The sequence below is a fragment of the Chanodichthys erythropterus genome, chromosome 6, assembly GCF_024489055.1.
Source record: "Chanodichthys erythropterus isolate Z2021 chromosome 6, ASM2448905v1, whole genome shotgun sequence".
Taxonomy (NCBI): Eukaryota; Metazoa; Chordata; class Actinopteri; order Cypriniformes; family Xenocyprididae; genus Chanodichthys; species Chanodichthys erythropterus.
In genome coordinates this window covers 9648425-9662662 of record NC_090226.1, presented here as the reverse complement: position 1 = coordinate 9662662, position 14238 = coordinate 9648425, and the positions used below count along the sequence as shown (strand labels likewise).

Below are 14238 nucleotides of genomic sequence, written 5' to 3'. Positions count from 1 at the left end.
TAAAATAATTAATACTAATAATAATATTTAAATATATTAACAAGTATTTAAAAATCAGCTAGCCAAGGCAACACTTCTCAGTTTAATTTAGTTTAGCTTGATGTAGGCTACTAAAACATAGCCTATTTGCTACCACAATACAAAGAAACATCAGCAATTGATAGATTGTAGCTCTCTCAGCTCACTTTACAATGTTTTAATTCATTCAGCAGGCCCATTAATTTTTTTCTCAAAAAATAAAATAAAAGTAAGTATAGAAAATGGAGCAGAACAAAAGTAGGCCTAAAGATTATCTTAAAAATCAAGTAAAGTTTAACATCCAATCACAAAGTGACAAATTCTGTAAATATATTAGGTTATAGTATTATCATTTTAGTATATAAATCATTTGATTATTATATTTAAATAATACAATATGCATTTGGCTGATCATATTTATCATCAGCAATTTTGTAAGATTTTCTATGCTACAGTATTTCTTTACGATGCATGTGCCGTTAACATTCAACATAAATCTATCAGTTTTGAGCCGCGCTATGAAGCTCCCTGTCTGTGTTCGTCACTTAACTGCTACTGCAGAAAAGACACTTTTGTGCCCTATCTTGAGTCAGTGTTATGCCATGCCAGGTCACATTTGCCAGTGACGTGATCCCTGTCGTGATGTGTCTCCCTGCGTTAGACCAATATGACCTGAAGGGCCTCCATTAATTTGAATCATGTTTCTTATTGTGCCTTGCCGATGGCTCCCTTGATGGAAACAATGCAGACGCAAATATATGCATGTATACACTATAGAAATTGTCTTGCATACTCGTACACGGTGCAATCTGTGTGCAATTGGTTTTGTGGGTTGACTTACGATTAAGTATTGGGTAAATGCACACATGCAAGAGATGAGAAAGAAAAAAAAGTCACATTCTGCATCATCCAAAGTGTCTAAGCGAAAAAGAGAATTGACGTGTATCAGCTGGATCAGAATACATTATGAATTTGAACCTCTATGCAGAACAATGTTTGTGACTAAAAGCCTAAATTCAATCTGTTCATCATATAAAGCAAATGTTTTCCTTTAGAAAATTTTGGACTAAACCACTCAATTCATATGAATTAGTTTTACAATCTCTTTATGAACTTTTTGAAGCGTCAAAGCTTCAGTTGCGTATGGCTGTCTATGGAGGGACAGAAAGTTCTCATATTTCATTAAAAAAAGGTCTTCATTTGTGTTCTGAAGATGAACGAAAGTCTTACAGGTTTGCAACAGTACAAGGGTGAGCAATTAATGACAGAATTTTCATTTTTGGGTTAACTAACCCTTTAAAAAGAAGTACATAGAACAATTCATTTCATGTATTGGCTACAGAAAGATGCCAATAAAATTATTACTCTGCATTTCACATGGTCTTTCAGCCTTAGCACATCTCAAAATGTGTCCTTATGCAGAAGCAAACACAAAATGTCCGAATGCAGTTTGCCATGAACTTTACATCTTGAGGCTTTTGCTGTTGTGGCCAGCTTTCACCTCGCAGTGCTCCACAGCTGTGCTGTGAGATGAGGAGGGGAGGCCTTGAGATGGAGTGAGCTCACCGTTGACTCAGTGAGGTGTGTTATTCTCTCTGTAAGATGACTATTTGTGCTTGCAGTTCCACAGATATGCAAGTCTCTTATGCCTGACCTGGCAAACAAAACCTTTCCACCGTAAAACAGTAAATAAATAAATAAATAAATAAGCAACAGCATGTTGTCACTTGCTCATGGGCAGTCAGTCAGTGTACTGTAGTTATGTCATGGAAGAGCTAGACTGTTCCCAACTCTCTCACCTCATTGACATGAGGTCAGAACTGGCATGTATGAGCTGTAGCAATTTACTGGGCTGCAAGTCTGAGAGTAAGTTTTGGTAGAAATTCCTTGAATCTATACATCAGCTTGGATGATGATGCATCTTGCTGTTTTTTTCCTTTCTCACTCTATTTTCCTCTGTTTGCATTGGCTAAGCAACTCGTAGGCCCTTAAATGCAAAATCGTCTCGAATGAAGTTCGAATCACACCGTAAAAACATTGTCACCACTAAATTAATATAACTTCCAAGCAGATTAAAAAAGGAATGATGAATGTTTTTTGCCACAATGGTGCCAACTATGAGAAAAAGTATGAGCTGTATATATATATATATATATATATATATATATATATTAGACCACCACCCAATGTAAGTTTTGTGCAACATCTGCCCTAAACTAACAGTACTGGTGATTACGAAAATTATTTTTATGTTTAATGTAATGGTTAATCCACACCAGTATGCGTAGCTCATTAGTCACAGTAGTGTTTCTAATGCTAAAATATAATTATTGTTGGGATTTAATAGATTCAAAGATAGATCACACAAAAGTTTCATCAAAAGCAAGTCTTTGCAAACAACTAGAAACTATTTGGAAGTCAATAACAACAGAGACTGTGGAAAAGTAGATGCCAGCAAGAATGAAACCTGTTATCAAGGCCAAAGGAGGCCATACAAAATAAAAAAAAAATAAATAAAAAAATATATATATACACATTAACTTTTTTTAAAAGACAACTGGTTACAATTTCCATTTCTTGGTAAAACTATACTATCTCTTCAGATTCATATTTTCGTTTTTGAATGTTAATGTGAGGAATAATCAACATGTGTCGCTTCATGGAGTTCTGGAGAAATAACTTTTCTTTAGGCATCTTTTATAAACCTCTGACGGTAAATTTTCCACTGAACTAAAACTTGTTAAAAGACACCTGATTTACATTAGCGAGCATCAGATTATCATCTTATAATACGATTCAAACCACGCATTATATTCCAGTTCCAAATAAATTTATCAGCCAGCTGGAAAGTAACATTTTATTTACAAAAAGCCAGATTTTACTCTCATTTAGCACTTGGCGACCATTAAATTGAACTCTGCTTCCAAGTAATAAGGGAAAATTTATGTTGCTTAATTTTTTTTTTTCAAATAATTATTTCTTTCTACGATAAAATAATATTAATAGCTTAAGAAAATGCGTCTGTTGTTTACTTAACATAGCATAAGCAGTCAGAAATTTGCTTGTTTAGCACATTTCACACAGCAACAATCAAAAACCATTATGATCCCACTGCAACTGATGCCAAAATAAAGAAAGTTATTAATTAATGCAAATGATGTCACCTTAACAGTCGTTAAGCCGTCTAATAAGTCATTCATCCAATAAAATAATGGCTTTTAATGCAACTCTGCCTGCTAAGAGATCACTGAAGCAATCAATCCTATATGGACTTACCTCTGTATTCCCTGTGGTGCTGTGAGAGACTGTCTAGGGAGAGGAGCGGTGGCCGATAACCTGTCTAAATTTAACAGAAACAGGCATTGTTTCTGGCCTGGTGGGCCCAGTGAGCGCCTCTAAACATGGACAGCATAGTTGGGTTGTTGCTTATCGTTCTCCTCTCCCTCAGCCACTTCCATACAAGGTTGTGCTCGGAGCCTGTCACTTGTTACCCTGTCTGTGAAGCTTTCCTATCTGCCAGCTTCTTGTCGTTAACAGACACGTGCAAGATAAAGGGGCTCCGCTGGCAGGTAGCTTTCTTCTCCTCCTGTGCGTGTGGGCATACTGTATGTGTCTGTGAGCGAGTGTGTGCGTGTTTGCAAGGAAGGCAGCCGAGGACGTAAAAAGCACTCCTGGTGATTTTCCACAGTTCCCAGGACCCCAGTCATGACATCTTCTGATCCCGTGAGACATCCTGAAAGGTTTAGAGAAGCTGGCTTACATCCAGTGTCACTTTAGTATCATTGAGATACTATTATAGTTTTTATTCATATTTTTGATTAGTTTCTATATTTTTTTGTATTTTTCATTTTAGTTTTAGTAATTGTTTTTGTAATTTTTAGTTTTGTTTTTAAAATGTCTAGTTTTTATTCATTTTTATTTCAGTTTGGTTCAAGTTAAACTAAATAAAAATGATAAATGTTGCCTTGTCAACTATAAGTAATTAAAGGTGCCCAAGAATGCTTTTTCACAAGATGTAATATAAGTCTAAGGTGTCTCCTGAATGTGTTTGTGAAGTTTCAGCTCAAAATACCCCATAGATTGTTTTTTTTATTTTTTTTTTAACTGCCTATTTTGGGGCATCATTAACTATACACTGATTTTGGCAGCGCCGCCCCTTTAAACCGCGTGCTCCCTGACACACGAGCTCTCGACTATATTACAGTACATTGATAGTAAGTTCACACAGCTAACATAACCCTCAAATGGATCTTTACAAGATGTTCGTCATGCATGCTGTATGCATGCTTCGAATTATGTGAGTAAAGTATTTATTTTGATGTTTGAGGCTATGCTCTGTGGCTAACGGCTAATTCTACACTGTTGGAGAGATTTATAAAGAATGAAGTTGTGTTTATGCATTATACAGACTGCACGTTTAAAAATGAAAATAGCGACGGCTCTTGTCTCCGTGAATACAGTAAGAAACTATGGTAACTTTAACCACATTTAACAGTACATTAGCAACATGCTAATGAAACATTTAGGAAGACAATTTACAAATATCACTAAAAATATCATACTATCATGGATCATGTCAGTTATTATTGCTCCATCTGCCATTTTTCGCTGTTTTTCTTGCTTGCTTACCTTGTCTGTGCACAGATCCAGGCGTTAATACTGCCTTTCCTTGTCTAATGCCTTGAACATGGGCTGGCATATATGCAAATATTGGGGTCATACATATTAATGATCCCGACTGTTATGTAACAGTCAGTGTTATGTTGAGATCCGCGTGTTTTCCGGAAGTCTTTTAAACAAATGAGATTTATATAAGAAGGAGGAAGCAATGGGGTTTGAAACTCAATGTATGTCTTTTCCATGTACTGAACTCTTGTTATTTAACTATGCTGGTATAAATTCAATTTTTGATTCTAGGGCACCTTTAAAGTTTGTGTGTGTGTATGTGTGTGTGTGTGTGGTTTTAGTTAACTATAATAACACTGCTTACATCCTAGACCAGATTAAGCTCACAGATTGCAGGCAAGAGGCAAATATGCTATGATAATGAGACAGAGCTGGGCTTCCTGCAAAAGTTATTATTACCATCGCTACATCAGTGCATTTACATTCAACATGCTGAGGAATGAGTTTAGTTATATGAGGGCAAAGTGATATAACACTTTTGGCCACTTTAGACGTGTTGCGTTTTGACATTCTGTCTAACTGCGCTCTATGAGAAGGGCAAATAAAAAGCACATGTACTTGCAAGCACATGAATCATGACCGTGTTTGGCTAAAATGCAACATCATATAAACATCAACAGAGCAATGGCTACATTTCAGTATGCAACAAATACAGGAAAAGCATCTATTCGACTTCATACTTTATTGTTTTGGATTTGTTAAGGGATTTTTGTCAGTGCTTTTTTCTCATTGATAGTAAGTATATTTGCATTTTGACTTCAAGGACACCATGACTTGTAATACCAATCACATGTTTAAAAAAATGCTATTTTTTGCAACTTTAGTAAGTAACTTTTATTTGACATTTTGGAAAAACATTAAAACATCTTCATTTTACTTTATTTGAATCAGATTTGTATTACATTTTTTGGTATAAATGCATGTTTTATAACACCAGTCTTTTGCTAATGATGGCTGGTTAAAATAAATAAATAAATGTAAATATCATAGGTGTGAAGGGGACAAGGGGGTTTTAGACACGTGTCAAATTTGAGACATATTTTTATATTGACCCAAAACACCAGTGCCTTGTCTCTATATCAACAAAGACTACGTGTTCAATGAAACGCATTACAATTGAGCTGTCACCGTTGCTTGCAGCAGAGGAGGAAACCGGATCTAAGTGCAGCAGTCCTTTATTAAACAAACTCAAAATCTTTACAATCACAGAAACCGTGAACAGGAACTTGGCTCAGGAATAGATCAACCAACATAATGCAATGAAGAACTGACCAAGAACAGACTGAAACACATGGCTTAAAAAGACAGCAAACAGAGAAACTAATGGGATGATAACAAGACGCAGGGATAACAGAATCAAACATGATAACTAATGAGACAGCAGGTAAAACGTATCGATCAACACTGGGATACTGGGTCAAAGTAATGGGAATACAGGCAAACATGAACTGAACACAATGAAAACTAATTACAAGACTCAAACTTGAACAGAAAAACACAAAACGTGACAGTACCCCGCTCTCCCGGAAGGTGTGTTCTCTCGCCGTAATACATCAACGGGTGAGTGAGTGACCTGGAGGCTGACAAGGGGCCACCACAGCGGCATCGGCAGTACAGGGGACCATGGTGGCACCAACAATTCAGATGGCCATGGCAGTGCAGGCAGCTCAGGGGGCCAGGGTGGAGCTGGCAGTTCAGGGGGCCAGGGCGGAGCCGGCAGTTCAGGGGCCCTGGAAGGATCTGCCTCCGTGGCCTTGACCCGGGGGCTTGGCTTGGCCTCTACGGCTGAGGACATATAGCACCCCCTCAAATTTTTCTTGGGAGGTTGTGGACTGAAGCGGGCTCTTGTGTTGGAGCAGACTCTGCAATGGGCTTCTGGGCTTGAGCCATCTCTGGACACTGGACAGGGACTGGAGTCCTCTCTGGACAGGGACTGGAGTCCTCTCTGGACGGATACTGGAGTCCTCTCTGGGCTGGGAATGGAGCCCTCTCTGGACTCAGGATGAGGCCTGGAGCCCTCTCTGGGACAAAAGCCTTCATGGGACAATAATCAGGGGCTGGACCCTTCACGGGATGATAGTCAGAGGCCAGAGCCCATGTGTGTGTAGCCCCCACACACAAAACAGCTAATGGTCAGCGCTTCATTTACCGACTCAAGGGCAGAAACAGGCTCTGGGATTTCATTCACGGGAACGCGCTCGGAAACTTCTTTCACGGGAATGGATTTAGGAAATTCTCTCATGGAAATAGGCTTAGGAAATTCTCACAGAAACAGGCTCAGGAAATCTTCTCACGAGAACAGGCTCAGGCATGGCGGCCATGACGGGACATGACTCTGGAATGGCAGCCATAATGGTACAAGACTCTGGAATAGCGGCCATGACGTGAATAGGTTCTGGCTTGGCAGGCAGGACGTGAAGAGACTCTCTGTGTGTGTCTCTCGAAGAACTGGTTCCCCTGCGAGAGGAGGAGGATTCTTACTGCTGCTAGATCCATGGTTCTTGGTCAGTTCTTCTGTCACCGTTGGTTGCAGACACAGGCAGTGTTGCCAGTTGCTTTTAGCTGAAAGTAGCTAAAACTGGTTGCTAAATGTCGCTAGATCAGGGATGGACAACTCCGGTCCTGGAGGGCCAGTTTCCTGCAGAGTTCATCTCCATCCCTGATAAAAACTCACTTGCCTATAACTTTCTACTAATCCTAAAGACCTTGATTAGCTGGTCCAGGTGTGTTTGATTAGGGTTGGAGCTAAACTCTGCTGGACACTGGCCCTCCAGGACCGGAGTTGTCCATCCCTGATCTAGCGACATTTAGCAACCAGTTTTAGATGATGTCATACTGGCGAGTCCACTGATCTATATTAATATAAATGTAGATCAGTGGGCGAGTCACAGAATCTAGATAAGGTTTGTCCAAGAAATTGCTAGATTTGTCACTAGGCTTTTGAAAAAAGCCTCAAAAGGGGGCAGGGAAGTCGCTAAATCTAGCAGCAAATTGCTAAATTTGGATCAATCAATGAAACACACTGGGTCAAAGTAATGGGAACATAGGCAAACATGAGCTGAACACAATGAAATCTAATTACAAGACTCAAACATGAACAGAAAAACACAAAACGTGACAGAGATCTATGTGCCAGGAAGAATTTACCAACGCTCATATTATATACTACAAAAAACGAGAAGATGACTTGTAAGTTACAAGATGTCTTCTGTTTGTTTGTAGGATGTAAAATGAGCTATGATAAGTTCATCCTTGTTGTAAGTATAGTCTTTGTTCTCCTCAAACATCTAATACCACATAATCAGATTATGCACTGCCAGCAGATGAAACATTCTCCTTGTCATTTGTGTTTTTCTTTGACATGATTTTTCTTTAGATCTGTAGTCATGTGAGATATATGACTGTTTTCCAGTAGAGTAGCCCAGTCCGAGGTCCATTTCAAACTGCCTGAAGTTACCCAGTGCTTTTTTTTTCTGCATATCATGATGATTCATGATGCCCAGTCCTGCTATGCCATATCCTACACAGTCTCAAGTATAAGAACATATGAAGTGACTAGCTTGCAAAGTCATATGATTTAGCTTGCATGACACCAGCAACCATAGACCCTAATCTGAGATTAACTCAGCTGTCAGCACCCTTAAAAATTTTGATATGGGATCTTTCTTCAAGTTTGCTGGAAACAGCAGAAATGAATCATCCTCTTATGAGTCATTAAATAACTTTGAAGTTTGTTAGATTAAGTATTATCCTTCCTACGATCATTACCGCTATATAGGACAGCAGTGATTGTCACAAACACGTGCTCCTTTTTTTTTGTATCTCTCTCTTTTTTTTGTCATCTTCTGTTCCAGTAAAAGTGTCCTTATATGACGTTTGTGTTACATAAGTGAACTTCCATCCTGAAACTTGTATTGAAGCATAGATAAAATCCTGTTACAAAACAGAAGGAAAATAGACAAGAAGTATTGTAATATTTCTAAATGGTGGCTTGTCTAATGTTAGGTAATGGGTCACTTATTTGTGATAATCTCTTTTATGTCCCACTTACTTCTCACAAGACAAGCGTAGAAGATTTCAGTTCTTCACCAGTTGGGGCTTTTGGTGGCAGAAGTCAATCTTAGTCTCTGAAGAAATTTCTTGAGTCAGGAGTTCCAGGTGTCAAAAGAATAGACTTAAAGGTGCCATCGAATTTAAAATTGAATTTACCTCGGCATAGTTGAATAACAAGAGTTCAGTACATAGAAATATACAGTGAGTCTCAAACTCCATTGTTTCCTTCTTCTTATATAAATCTCATTTGTTTAAAATACCTCCGACGAACAGGCGAATCTCAACATAACACAGACTGTTACGCAACAGTCGGGGTGTACGCCCCCAATATTTGCATATGCCAGCAAGCAAGGACAACAGCGAAAAATGGCAGATGGAGCGATAATAACTGACATGATCCATGATTACATGATATTTTTAGTGATATTTGTGAATTGTCTTTCTAAATGTTTCGTTAGCATGTTGCTAATGTACTGTTAAATGTGGTTAAAGTTACCATTGTTTCTTACTGTATTCACGGAGACTAGAGAGCCGTTGCTATTTTCATTTTTAAACACAGTCTGTATAATTCATAAACACAACTTCATTCTTTATAAATCTCTCCAACAGTGTGAAATGTTAGCTTTAACCATGGAGCACCATCAAACTCATTCAGAATCAAATGTAAACATCCAAATAAATACCCTACTTACGCGATTAGACATGCTGCATGACGAACACTTTGTAAAGATCCATTTTAAGGGTTATATTAGCTGTGTGAACTTTTTTATGCACTGTTTAAGGCAAGCGCGAGCTCCGTGGGCGGGTGAGCACGAGAATTTAAAGGGGCGGCAGCCTGAATCGGCTCATATTTAATGATGCGCCAAAATAGGCAGTTAAAAAAAAGTAATAAAAAACATCTATGGGGTATTTTGAGCTGAAACTTCACAGACACATTTAGGGGACACCTTAGACTTATATTACATCTTTTAAAAAGACATTCTACGGCACCTTTAATTGTTTCAAGCAACAAAGCAACTTTTTAACTGCCTATTTTGGGGCATCATTAAATATGAGCCGATTCAGGCTGCCGCCCCTTTAAATTCTCGTGCTCCCCCGCCCACGGAGCTCACGCTTGCCTTAAACAGTGCATAAAAAAGTTCACACAGCTAATATAACCCTTAAAATGGATCTTTACAAAGTGTTCGTCATGCAGCATGTCTAATCGCGTAAGTATGGTATTTATTTGGATGTTTACATTTGATTCTGAATGATCATCTAATAATCTCGCTCAAAATTTATACAATCTCTTTAAACTTGTTTGCACTTTCATTGGTTTATCTTTCATTTTTATTAGCCCATCCTCTTCCTGCTCTTAAAACAGAGGAAAGGTGAAAATTTTAATCTTTCTGGCATGAACACTCCTCCATTTACACATTAACTCTCCTACACTTACATATCTCAATATCAAAAGTATCTCCTTAGTCCTTACCACTCATTGTTGCATTTGGTGCTCAGAGCTGTAGAGGGAGACACAGTGCACTGAGGTCCTTTTGAGTTTTACATTGTAAACCAGGGATGGGCAACTTCAGTCCTGGAGGGCCACTGCCCAACAGAGTTTAGCTCCAACCCTAATCAAACCCACCTGAACCAGCTAATCAAGGTCTTCAGGATTAGTAGAAAGCTATAGGCAAGTGAGTTTTTATCAGGGATGGAAATTTAACTCTGCAGGACAATGGCCCTCCAGGACCGGAGTTGCCCATCCCTGTTGTAAACTCATGTTTAATAAAAATACACTTTAAGAAAACTACTAAACCATCTCTTCAATATATGGCATTTTAAAATATATTACAATATAAAACTAGTTTTTCAGTACTAATGTTCACAATATTACTGTTTTTATTGAAATTTTGATTAAATAATGCAGCATTAGTGGGCATTTCAATATACGGTGGTTTGGTTTCAAAGCCTTTAAGTATCCAGTATACTGTACAAAATGGACTTGGAGTCGCTGAAACACAAACAGACATGTTAAGTCAGAATTAGATGCTTTGTTTGAACCGAACATAGAACAGATATGTAATTTTTTTCATAAAAAAATGGGATGTTTTCATCCTCAGGTCAGACCACATACAACATAATGACCTGAAGGTCATAATAATCACTTTTACCAACAAACAACAACACAAACCCCATCCATAATCAGCATTTTATTTACATCTAAAGTCTTCTTCCAAAAGATATAATTAAAAAGTCCTGTACTACCGCTAGATTATGGGCCCCTAAGGCTGAAAAACACATGAGTTTGTTGCCAACCAATACTGAGGTGAGTCAGAGACAGTTCGTTACCTCTCGATTTCTTTCGTATGAACACACTAAAAAGAGATTTCTGAGGAAAACATGACTGTGGTTTTTCACGCCCAGCAGTGCATTCTTTCCTGTTAGTGTTGATGTAAAATGCAACGGACAGTGTTCCTCTGATTAAAAATATTCCTACCATCTACACAGCAAAATCTCCAGAGTTAAATCAACTCTGTGTAGAGTACATATGGTCCCTCTCTAAATAGTGTTAAAATAACACTAAAGCAGAGTTAAAGTTAATGAGATAATTAAGCAATTAATTAAGTGATGATTGTGCATTAGTGATGAACACCTGCTGTTAACAAGCAGAATCACTGAAGAAAAGAGAAACACAAGAACTACAACTGACTTCAGTCACAGCCTTATTAATTGTTTAATTATTAACTTTAACTCTGCTTCAGTGTTATTTTAACACTATTTAGAGAGGGACCATATGTACTCTGAGCAGAGATGATTTAACTCTGGGGATTTTACTGTGTACTAATGTACCAGCCAGAAAATGTCCACATGTCTGATTAAAGCTGGGGACACATCTTGAGTCTTATCCTAGTTGAAGCTCCACTAGATCAACTATTTTTAACCACAGTTTCAAAACGTCAAGGGCTGGGTGACTGAGAATCAGGCTCTGAAGTATCCATGAGATTACAGGGACACTCACGCCTTCCAAAGCTATTTTTTTCTTTGTTAATTTACTTTCCCAGCGAGATATGCTCTTGTGCAATGATGGCGTCAACATCACCATTGCATAAGAGCTGAGCTAAGGTGCAGTCACATTTACTGTTGTTCTGCAAATTTTCACAGGTGAATTCCCGTAATTTCAAAGGGAATCCATACAATAAGGAATTTTGTGTGAGGTCAAAAAAATTCAGTATGGGTCACTCAAACTTGCCGCATTGACCAACAGAAAGCTGCTTGAAAGTGACTTCTGTGTGAGCTGTGCTTCATTACGTTGCTACAATGGACAACAGAAATTTCATTTCACAAATGTCACCACACCTTTACTCCGTTGCAAAATAAATGTAAAAGGGTGCAGCAGTTTTGGTTTTTTGCCAGGCTTCTTTATTCCTCTTTCTTGGTAAATGGTCCTGGCACTTGATTTTCAGCTTTACAATAAGTTTTTATTCCTGTTCAAACTTGTTTCAGCATACTATGCCAAGATCCCTGCAAAGTACAAAATATACTGTTAGTAATGTTATGAAAATGATACATTAGTTGTGAAAATAAAAACCATTTCCTCATCCTTGTGACATTTCAAACCCGTTTGACTTTCTGTCTGTGGAACCCAAGCGCAGATTCTCAGGAAAGATTCTGTACTGTAATTCATTCATGAATGAATCCATTCTTATGTATGCATGTCTAGCTCAATTCAATGCAACAATTTAAGTAAAATGGCTTCTGTTGAGCTCCAAAAATGACCAAAAGAAAAAAAAGAGTAAGTCCACAACTCATGTGCTGTGTTATAAGTCTTCTTACATAAGTACACAGTCAGTACATAGTTGTACAATATGCTGAATGACTAAAAAAAGCATCAAGACTAATACAGTCATTAAGTTAAATTTGTAGCACAATGTTCATTATCTCGTTAGCATCACAGCCAAATCATTCATACTCCATACTGTGCAATAAACAGGTGGTAAACACCGTAAAACATTGAATGTTTAATAAAGTACATGTTTATGTATTTGTTTGAACATATAGCGAGTGTATATTTTTCTTTGGCGAGATTACAAACATTAAAATGGAGATCGAAAGAGTTTTTGGGTTCCTTTTGGGTTCCTCCAGCTGGCTTTCTCAAAAGAGATCTTCCAAGAACCGATTAAATTTTTACAGATCTTACAATAGGCCTAACCCATAGATTTTGAGTTCCTCTAATTTCCTCCAAAGCACTTTGGGGCCTTATGGTAGGATTACAAAACCTCATACAAAGTGCTTAAAGGATCCCATAAGTTCCTTCAAGAACTGCAAAGACTGTCAATGGTTCCACCAGAAATCCTATTATTGGAAAAAAGTGTTTTGAGGCACTTGAAGTTCCTAGCCGACAGAATATTTGAGGCACCTTTAGTTTTTACAGTATGGTTAAACCTTTCCAGGGCAAAAATTAACATATTTTTATGAAATAATAATAAAATGTGATTTACAATGCAAGATCAAGTTGTTCATAATTTGAGTTACATTTACATTTAGATAAAGAGGGATTCTGCATTCTTAACCATGTTGCTCCAAACGTTCTTTCTTTCTCTCTTTCGTTCTTTCTTTTTTTCTCTTTCTTTAATACAGTGAGAGTAGACTAGACTATTATTTTTAACTAACGTCCTTTTATGGACAAATGAAAGTCATTTGAGTTTGGAACAACATGAGGGAAAACTCACCCTCATGTTGTTCCAAATTCAAATGACTTTCATTTTCAGACTATCCATTTGAGCCTCTTAAAAAAATATGAAATATAACATAATTTATTAATATTATTATTACTTAAAAAAACTTTAGCTTTTGCTTGTGCTCTATCTTAAATGACACCTTGCTATTTTATTATCTAATGCAATGGCATTCATAAATTTTTAAGTGTGGCTTTTGGGATCTCGGTATATAGAAGTAATCATGTCATAGTATAATACACCTTGACTCTTGGAGTCTTTTCCCCACCTGTCCTGCCCTCATGAATTAAATATTTTGATACAGTTCCCAGACATCACCTTACAGGGCCCAATTGTCCCCTATTTCAGACGTGTGTGAACTCACACTCCCTGTATCTTCTTATACTGAACCCATTAAGAACAGGTTAAACCAGTTCTAGAAAAGCAAGAAAGTCAGTTTAAAGACAACAACAGACACACCACATGCTTTAAGGAACAGAAAGACACACCAAAATACACAGACTACAATTACACATTACTGAAATGCTGCGATTACATCTACACTTCATTACTCTGGTTACTGGGTTTGTTTACTGTCATAACTTATCCATGACCACATTATATGTGGTGCTTTGCTAAGGTAAACATAACTGAATAATATCTCAAATTGTGCAGTTTGTGTTCACCCATTAAAATGGGCATAAAATCTCTACATTTTTTGTAGAGGTCTTTTTGACCTGTAAGCATCCACGCTAATACCAAACATTTAGAAACTTTTTTCCATGAT

The 14238-nt window shown here is 37.6% G+C and overlaps 2 protein-coding genes across 4 annotated transcripts in view; one reads left to right on the top strand and one right to left on the bottom strand.

The window, feature by feature from the left end:
* The window catches only part of slc8a1a (solute carrier family 8 member 1a), a 53573-nt gene extending 49931 nt beyond the window's left edge, over positions 1-3642 (bottom strand). The window contains exon 1 of one of the 3 annotated variants that reach the window (XM_067387973.1): positions 3295-3642. The gene's annotated coding sequence lies outside the window, so the exon portion shown is untranslated. The remainder of the gene's footprint in view (positions 1-3294) is intronic. The other 2 variants (XM_067387971.1, XM_067387974.1) reach the window with 2 other exon arrangements.
* pgap4 (post-GPI attachment to proteins GalNAc transferase 4) overlaps positions 1-14238 on the top strand; it is a 36440-nt gene that overhangs the window by 15491 nt on the left and 6711 nt on the right. The gene's annotated exons all lie outside the window — the stretch shown is intronic.